Source organism: Carlito syrichta, unplaced genomic scaffold (genome assembly GCF_000164805.1).
Source record: "Carlito syrichta isolate Samal-C Ts95f unplaced genomic scaffold, Tarsius_syrichta-2.0.1 Scaffold308955, whole genome shotgun sequence".
In the NCBI taxonomy this organism is placed as follows: Eukaryota; Metazoa; Chordata; class Mammalia; order Primates; family Tarsiidae; genus Carlito; species Carlito syrichta.
The window spans coordinates 15,074-24,999 of record NW_007253051.1 but is presented as its reverse complement, the minus strand read 5'-3'; positions in this window follow the sequence as shown (position 1 = coordinate 24,999).

The window sequence follows — 9,926 nt, the reverse complement described above, 5'->3', positions numbered from 1 at the left end:
AGGGTGGGCGAGTGTAAGGCCGCGATCCCCACAGGAGTTCCTGTGAGAGAATGGGGGCAGGGAGTCGCTCTTAGTTCCTGGCCGCACCCCACGCCTTGCGGCGTGGGATGGATGGGAAGCGGGCCCTGGAGAGGGCCTCCGGGCTCTGCCTTCTCTGGGGTATTTGTGTTAGTCTGGCGCCCTCGAGCTCTGCGGGGTCCAGTGTTGGGGGCGCAGAGGGGGCGCCAGACAGTCTTTCCCGAAGCCAGAGAAGCCTCCACTTGGGGACGCTGAGACCAGAGGGAGATCATCGGGCAGAAGAGAGGATCCCTTTGAGTTCAGCGATTTAGCGCACAGGACTGAGGAGGGGGAGGGCAGAGGTGCAGCCAGTAAAGTCTCCTGAGGCCCCAGTAGACCAAGGCGACGGAGGGGCCAGGCGGGACAGAACGCCAGCGAGTTAGGGCTCCCATTGGGGTTCTGGGGAGCGAGGGAAACACAGCATTTACAGGTGGAAAGAGCTGGGGGTCTTGGGGCCAAGCAGGTGCCCTCCCCTTTTGTCCGGCTCACCCCTTTCACAGACTGACCCCATTTTGTCCTCCTGACAAGTGAATAAGCCCTGGAGATGAGAAGATTGAGGCTGGGTAAGAGAACCGATACTGGGTGGGCTTGGAGGGCTGGGGCTCAGGGGCATGGAGCCAGAAAATAGGCTCAGCCACCCCCCAGGGCAATGGGTCCACCAGGTGAGAGGGAAGAGAGATTGCAGTCCAAGTCTCGGCAAAGAACACTCCTCTCTCCCAAGAAGGACCCGCTGAGTGGACTGTCCTCCAAGGGACAGGAAAACATTGAGACCCCGAAACCTCAGCTGCTGTGATGAAAGACCGTCCGAATCTCCTCACAGAGAGAGGGAATGCGTTTCTGAAAGCGCCACTGAGCTGAGCCTTGGAAGCAGCCCAGAGGAGCGTGAAGGGTCTTGCAGAGACTGCACAGCTGACTCCAGCCCAGGCTCCTGAAGGACGTTGTGCAGTGAGAGAGAAGCAGAAGATGTGGATGCTGGCACCCACTCTTACCGTGGGTGCAGGAACGAGAGCCATCCGAGGATGAGCAGAGAGCACTCCACGGAGAAGAATGTGGCAGCCGCAGCTGGGGTGGACCACGGTGCATAGAGATGGGATGGAAGCAAGAAACCCAAGAGAGCTGGTCTAGGAGATGAGTTGGGGGGCGGCAGCCAGATGACTGGCCAAGAGGGGCTCAAGCATGGGTCTTTTGAAAGGGCAAAGGGAGAGGAGAGGATGCTGCCCCTGGTGGAAGCCCAGCCACGGGCAGTAAGGGCATTGTTCAGAGTGAAACTTGTCCAGCCACCACAGGGAGAGAAGGTCGCTGGAAATGTGAATCTGGAGCTGGGTGCTGCAGCAGGCTGGTTTGCCGTTGATGGAGTGGGAAGGGGCGGTGCTCTGTTGGAGACAGAGGAAGAATGGTCAGAGGGAGGAGAAAAACCAGAGGGGGCTGGCGTCATGGAAACTGGGGAGGAGAGAGTTTCAAGATAGTGGGGCTGGTCATCACAGGACACTATACTCACAAAGTAGCAAGTCCCCCTCACCATCCTAAGACCCTACAGCCCAGTGTTTCACAAAACCTCAGTGAGCGCCAAGATTAAAAATCCAGGTGAGCCAGGCACAGTGGCTCAAGCTTGTAATCCCAGCACTTTGGGAGGCCGAGGTGAGAGGATTGTCTGAGCTCAGGGGTTCGAGACCTGCCTGGGCAACTTGGTGAGACCTCATCTCTACAATAAATCAACAAATAAGCTGGGTGTGGTGGTGCACACCTGTAGTTCCAGCTACTTGGAAGGCTGAGGCGGAAGGATTGCCTGAGCCCGGCGGGTGGAGGCTGCAGTGGCCGTGAGCATGCCACTGCCCTCCAGCCTGGGCGACAGAATGAGACCGACTCAAAAAAAAAAAAAAAAAAAAGCCAGGTTATTTAGAATAACATGAGGTCCAGGTTTCAGATTCCCTTTAAAAAACTTGAAGAAGGCTGGGCTCAGTGGCTCAGCCTGTAATCCCAGCACTTTGGGAGGCAGAGATGAGAGGATTGCCTGAACCCGTGAGTTCAAGACCAGTCCGGGCAACTTGGCGTGACCTCGTCTCTACAATAACTAAAAAATTAGCCGGGTGTGCTAGTGCGCACCTGTAGTTCTGGCTACTTGGAAGGCTGAGGCAGAAGGATGGCCAGAGCCCAGCAGGTCGACATTGGGGTGGCTGTGAGCTTGCCACTGCACTCCAGCCTGGGCGACAGAGTGAGACTCCAACTCAGAAAAAAAAAAATCTGAAGATGTGGCCCAGGGACCCAGAGGGCTGGGGACTAAGTACTATCCTACCCCCACCAGGTGACTCCCAGTACCTGGTCAGTGAGGGAGGGAGCCCTACAGGCAGGGCAATGTGGCTCAGGCTGTGGAGACGCAGCTCAGACTCCACACCAGCACACAGGCTGGGGACTAGTCTGCCTGTAGGGGAAGGGGGAGGATTTTGCCTCGAAGGGGTGCCTGTAGACCGGGGCTCAGGGAGACTAAGTCTAGGCTTTGGGAGTTGGCAGGGGCCCAGTGGTCTTATCCCATTGACCTCATTGTACAAATGAAGAAACTGAGAGGCCTGCCGCGGGGGTTAGTCGTTTTGCCCGGTTGGCCAGGAGGAGATCAGGACTAGGCTGGGGTCCTGCAGCCTTCAGGGATGCGCCTAGAACCCACTCTTGGTGGCGCCCTCCCCCATCACCCTACCACCAAGGAACCCATAGGTGGGGAAGGCCTTGAGTGACCAACAAAAAATGGCAAAATATGAAAAAAGTAGCATCTGGAAGTGACCAGGGCCTGGCAGTGGGTGAGACTGTGACCCCAGCACCTGAATCACCCCATTTCCTAGGCCTGGCCAGTCTAGAGAAAGCGCCAGACTGGGAGCAAGTTGAGGTTCTGGGAGCAAACTCTGGAAGGGCTCTGTTGTTGGGCCCTCCCCCTCCTGTCTCCCTAGGTGGGCTCGTCCAGTCCTGGGACTGCAAACACCCTTCAGATGCTGACGATGCTGGGGCCTCTCCAGCCCAACTTCTGCCTCTCTCCTCGGCAGGATAGCTACTTTTTAAATTTTTGTAGAGATGAGGTCTCACTGTGTTGTCCAGACTGGTCTCAAACTCTTGATTTCAAGCAGTCCTCCTGCCTTAGCCTCCCACCTGCGTCCAGCTGTCTCCTGCCAGGCCCACTTGTTCTCGGGGTGCAGCTACCATGGAGCCCGCTCCTCCCAAACTTGTGCAAACAATTCTGCCCGGAAGGAAGGGGACTCCTCCCTGATTTCCCTCTTCTCTCCCCCCGTATCCAGTCCGTTGCTCTCTGACCCTCGGCATCTGTCCCATAATGCCCTGCTCTCTCCCTCTCCTCCCTTCCCCTCTGGCCTCTGGCCCTCTGCATGCTCCTGACTTAGAAAGACCCAGTGGGTCCCGGCTCCTCGGAAAGGCCTCGGTAGCTTCTCATCATCCAGGATCAAGTCTGCCTCATCTGTGCCAAAGCTCTGACCCTGGCTCTCCTGGATCTGTGATCAGCCATACTGGCCTTTTGGTTTTGATTTATTTGTTTTGTTTAGACAGGATCCCCCTGTGTCGTCCAGGCTGGAGTACAGTGGCGATCATCGCTCAGTGCAGCCTCAAACTCCCGGGCTCAAGCAATCCTCTTGCCTCAGTCCCAGGTAGCTAGGACTCCAGGCATGCACCATCACATCCAGCTACTTTTTAGATTTTTGTAGAGATGAGGTCTCACTCGTGTTGTCTAGAATGGTGTCAAACTCTTGACCTCAAGCAGTCCTCCTGCCTTAGCCTCCCAAATTGCTGGAGTTACAGGCGCGAGTCACTGTAACCTGGCCTGGTAGGGCACGGACGGACAGCGTGAGGGTGGAGAGGTGCAGCAGAGAGGGGCACAGCACCGCTGGGGCCGGCAAGCCGGAGGTGCGCACTGGGAGCCCAAAGATCCGAGTAAAGCAAAGACTTGAGACACACAAAAAGGTTAAGAAAGACACGTTTGTTGAAAAGTAAATTAGAGAGAGAAAAAGAAGAGAGGATTCACCTCCCCAAGGTGGGGGAGGGGAACCAAAGCCAGGAAGCATGGCGACAGCCGTGGCTCCAAGAGCACATGGCCACACCAGACTCTAGCAAGGCCATGGTCCCTGGTTGCTTGTGGTTGGGTCCTTTTAACCCTTCCCCTTGATGGGGGAAGATCATTAAGGTGATTGGGTGGTGGTCTGCAGGGGCAGGCAGGCGCAGGTACTGATGATGTCAGGTGATGGACAGCAGGCAGATGGGGGGGTTAGTCAGATGATTGCTGCCTTGGTGGGGTTTATCTGTGTCATAGTTCACAGAAGGCTGATTAGGTTAACCCTAGTAGGGAGTTACCTGCTAGAGACTTGTTAGACATTTGCAATTCACACATTCCTTGACCAAAGGTGGGGTGGTCGTTTACTTTTGCAACTTTGGCCAGCCAAAGGGTGATCTTTGATCTTTGGTCTTGACAAGGAACCTAAAAGTTTACTGGAGATTATTATGCTAAACCGTGAATGGTTGGGTTGTCCTGGTTTTGCATCTGAAGGAGATTTGCCAGGGGGATGGGATAGGCTGCTGCTTGTTTTGTGGTAGAGTGTCTGAAGGCTTGCTAATGGTTACCCTGAGGCAAAAAGACTAAAGAATACGCTATATTTCTTCTAGGCTTCTATAGCTACCTTTCATGGCCCACAGTGGTCTTTTTGTCCCTCACACGTACCCAGAGGGCTCTGCCTCAGAGCCTGTGGACCAGCCAGCCTTGCTAGACCCCTCTCTAGAGATCCTAGCCTGCTTGATTTTCTCTGTAGCACTTATCATCTGACCCTATTTTGTCTGTTGGGCTAAGAGCAGGGCTGGGTCGACTTGCCCCGGCTGCATCCCACGGCTGCAGGCATGCTGTGTCCCTAAGGCCGTGTGCTCCCAGGAGCCTCAGCACAACAGGAAGGAGGACTGTCAGGAAGGAGGACTGTCAGGAAGAAGGACTGTCAGGAAGAAGGACTGTCAGGAGCTCCTGGCCTGGCTCTCCCACAAACCCCACGTGTGACCCATTTCCTGCCCCAACTGTCCAGCCTCAGTTTCTCCATTTGTAAAAAGGGCCTGGATGTGAGGATCAGCTTTGACAGTCTGATTCTGGGCTTTTGGACAGAGGAGAAGGCCTTGAAGAATGAGTAACAAGAAGCAAAGCATCAGCCTGGCTGGAAGAGGAGACACAAACACTGAAGTCCAGGGTAGCAGAGGTTAAGGAGACGGCCTGTCTTGGTGGCAAGTCCAGGAGTGGGATTCCAAAGCCTTGGGCTCTGCGCGGGCTCCTGTGCTGCTGTGGGCCTCAATGCTACAATCTGTAAAAGGGGCCTATGCAGAGGGCCTCAGAAGGTTTCTGAAGACCTAGGCAGGAACCGGGGACTTGGGGGCCGAGGGGTGCTGATGGAGTCCCCAGCCCCGGGCACCAAAGAGGGCACAGGGGCAGAGGCTCACCCTGAGGACAAGGAAGGCCCATCCCCTTAGGGCCTGGATGCCACAGCGTAACAGAGCCACAGAGCCTGTCTCCCCCAAATGTGTTTTAACTGAGGAGTTGGCTTCAGCCAGGCTGGGCTGGGAGGGAAGGGGGTGAGCCCAGATCTGGGATTAAAATACAAGGAGAGTGGCATTAAGTGTTTTTCAGCATTTAAGAGGAGACAAAGGGAAATTCTTCAGACTGGAGTTGGGGAAGTTGCCTTTAAGACGCAAATGTGGGCCAACTTGGCCGAGGTGAGTGAATTGCCTGAGCCCATGGGTTCACAGACCCGTCTGGGCAACTTGGCGAGACCTCATCTCTACAATAAATAAAAAAAAATTAGCCGGGCGTGGTAGCACGCGCCCGTAGTTCCAGCTTCTTGGAAGGCTGAGGCGGAAGGATTGCCAGGTCGAGGCTGCGGTGGCTGGGAGCGGCCACTGCACTCCAGCCTGGGCGACAGTGAGACTCCAACTCAAAAAAAAAAAAGATGCAAATGTGGCCGGACTCAGTGGCTCAGCCCATAATCTCAGCACTTTGGGAGGCCGAGGTGAGTGGATTGCCTGAACCTGCAGGTTCAAGACCCGCCTGGGCAACTTGGCAAGACCTCGTCTCTACAATAACAAATCAAAAATTAGCTGGGCGTGGTAGCGCGTGCCTGTAGTTCCGGCTACTTGGAAGGCTGAGGCAGAAGGATCGCTGGAGCCCAGCAGGTCGAGGCTGTGGTGGCCGGGAGCGTGTCACGGCACTCCAGTTGGGGCGACGGGAGTGAGATTCCAACTAAAAAAAAAAAATGCAAATGTGGATTATGAAGCCTTGAAGCCTTGAATGGGGACTCTGTGAGGGGCTCCAGATCTTCTTGCCCTTTGAAGCTGGGCAGTGAGGAGATGAGGTGCACAGACTAGAGATCAAAGGATCCCAGAAGCTGGCTCTGAGCTTGAGAAGATGCAAAATGTAGGGGCTGAGATAAAAATGGGAGCTCCTGGGGGCTCTACAGACCTTTGCGTTCTGCCTCAAGGGAGGTCTTCACCCCCAGGACTCCGAGTGTCACAGGTGCAGAGTAAGAATCCCCAGCCTAGCATTGCTAGGTGGGGTGTGGTGTGACACTCTGTGAGTTCTTTGACCTGCCACAGAAAGGAATTCCAGGATCCAGGTATAGTTTTAAGACAGCTTATGAGAGAGAGACAAAAGGAGTCATGCCCAATGGCATGGGTGTCTTAAGAAAAAGAACGAATCTTTTCTTTTGACAGAAAGCTTGATAGACCTATGCTGGGCTTGTGCACATGTGTGGTACATGCCGTGTGTGCAGCTAGTTATGGCCAGTCGTGGGTGGTGAAAGTATTCACCAAGGCAGTCGTGAATTTAGAATGGCAGATTTATTAGGGGAAGATATGTTGTAAGGAATGGCAGGCAGAAGCAAAGGGAAACTGTCTGCAAAGAGGCAGAAGCTAGAGGGAATTTGTATAAGGCTGTATCAGAGTCTGGCATGGGCTGGGCGAATTGCCTACGTGACATAGAGAGGCTTGTAAAGGGAAGTTAGCTGCATGTTGTGCCAGAGCTTTGTAAAGTGGTGCTTGCTTCTTTAAGATGGGGTTAATTAATGGCAGTGGTTAACTGCTTTTTGGTTACCATGGAACTAACAGCAACTGGTTAACTGCTTTGTGTTCACTGCAGAATTAACAGCAAATGCTTTACAGCTGGTCAGCCATCTTTTACAATTCTCGCTGTGGTTGGTAAATTTCTTGGTAACATTTGTAATATCTCATCTGGAGATTTCCTTCCCCAGGACAATTTACCCCCAGTTGATGCTGGCCTAATCAGGCCTCACATTTCTCTACAGTACAGTACACAGAACATAGCATTTGCCATATCCACCACTTTTCAGTGTCCACTTCAGTGGATTAAGCGGCCATCACCAGCATCTGTCTCAGAACTTTCTCATCTTCCCAGACTGAAGCACCATCCCCATGACACACTAACTCCCCGGTGCCCCCCCAGCCCTGCACTGGCTTTCTGTACATCAGCTCCTTAATTTGTGCAGGGTCCTGAGGCCAAGTCCCTTTATGGCTGAGGAAACTGGGGCTTAGACTGAGAACCAGGCAAAGACCACACACTGCTAGTCAAGGGCTGAGCCCTGGGCCTTCCTGTCCCCAGAAACTGCCCCTCGCCTGCGGGTTTGTCCCAGCTGGCCTTCCCCTTGAACTTGCCCCAGTGGCTTCCCTGTGTGAATGTGTGGAGACCCCCAGCCAGCTTCAGGTGCAGGCCTCGTGCCAGTGTCATCGTGTCCTGAGGTCCCTAGCATGGCAGGAGCAGCTTGCCTGGCTCAGGAGCAGTCACACTGCTGTGTGTTTCTTGGTGAGACAGAGTGGGGAAGTTCCCATGTGGAGGCAGATGCCTGCTGCTGTCCAGGCTGCCCAAGGGGAGTGCAGTTTGTGACCAAAGAGCAAGAGATGAGGGCTGGTTCATCCACCCTCCCGGGAGTTTGCCCAGCCCAGCCCCTGACATGGGTTCACAGACAGTACCAGATTTTTCTCAACATCCTTTCTAAGGAGGAAACTGAGGCTTGGGGAAGTCGGGGCCACAGTTGTTAAGTAGGGAGGGCTGAGGAAGCTGGTGGAGGAGGCAGTATTCTTGGAAAGTACAGGGAACTTGGAAACGACGGGCCCTCGTGCTGACTTACAGGGATGCTGGACCTTCTTGTCTTTAACTTCCCCATTCCCCAAAAGGAAAGAGCCCTTGTTCCTAACTCCTTTTGTGCTGGAAGTCAGCCTTGGAGGCCTTCCTGTGGACAGGGTCTGGAAGGCTGAAGACCCCAGGTTGCAGGGGGGCTTTTGTTTTACAAACATCGAAGCTCATTCTCCTTGACAGGGGATAATTGACACAGATTGTAAATACCAGGTGTGACACTATAGAAAACTAGTCAGGTCAACTTGCGGTTCAGAAACCTTGAGAATGTTGTTTACCCCTGTTGATTACAAATTGCTGTGTGAAAGTCACAGGTGTAACTTACAAATCAATGTGACAATTATAGTGCTTAGAACTTGGTAGTGATTTATAATGTAATGGTTATAGAGATAAGTAAGTTTTTGCATGAACATTGAGAAATGGTGATCATTAGAAAATGTTAGGAGTTTACAAAATTTATAGCTAAGATAAAACATTAAAAGAATTTGTAACTCATTGTACATGGATAAGAAATTACATTCGGAGATAGCATTCAGGGTTAAAAATAACATGTTTGATGTTGTAGTTTTAGAAAGTAAACAGTATGCTATAATGGTTCAAAGAGGAAGATAGAACCCCATCAAGGTTGAAACAAAGATCAAAGCAGGATGGACAAGAAATTTATTGAACTGGGAACTGATTAACTCTGAAACAAAAAACATGCTTTTGCTTTAAGCCAAAATCTAGGCTATAAAAAGGATTTGTGAAAGACAATGAAGGGGCATCTGTCCCGCACAACAACAGTCAGTGTCCAGGTTTTCTCCTACGCCAACACCGTTCCTCCTTCAGGAAACCCTGACCTGCTGGAGCTGGACTCCCGCACTTTTGAAGCGTCATGTTTGAGCTTCATGTCTACCGTCCTTCAGTTGCTATTTAGGTTCAAAACCTCTTCAGCTGACAGACCAAGCTACTGTCAGGAAAGCAGCCCTTCTCCCAGGCTCTTTTGAGAGCCTCCCAGGTGTCTTTTCCTTGATTCCCAGCAAGAGTGGTCCCTGGCAGCTCATGGATGGGATTTGCTCCTGGCTTATGTTCTTCCCTGGATCCTCTGGTGCGTCTCTGAGGCGTTGGATGTGAGTCTCATAGGAATGCCAGAGAGACAACCCCAAAGCCTCTCCCAGAACAGGCAGCAGATGGACCCAGGTTCTGGCTTTTCAACCCCTAAAGGAGTCAGGTCAGCCTCATACATGCAGGCCCCTGAAGACTTGGAGCGAAGTGGTTGCCTACGGCAGCAGCTGCACGTCTGGAAACCTGGGGCGGGCACTGGCTGGATCACCGAAGACACGTGTCTGCAGGGCAGTTCACTCCACCATTTATGAAATGAAGCAGCTTTCTGTGTAATGATAGGGAGCAGTCTCCAAGATAAATTGTTAGTCACACAGGTGGAAAGACCTACAAAGACTGAATACCTCTCCCAGACCTGCGATCCCCAAAGAGTTGGAAACCACTGTGGGAGCCGGGCTCAGGGAGCTGTGGCTCAGCCTGTAATCCCACGCTTTGGGAGGCTGAGGTAAGTGGACTGCCTGAGCCCACGGGTTCGAGACCCACCTGGGCAACTTGGTGAGACCTCATCTCTACAATAAATCAAAAAATTAGCCTGGTGTGGTAGCGCGCGCCTGTAGTTCCAGCTACTTGGAAGGCTGAGGCGGAAGGATCGCCGGAGCCCCAGCAG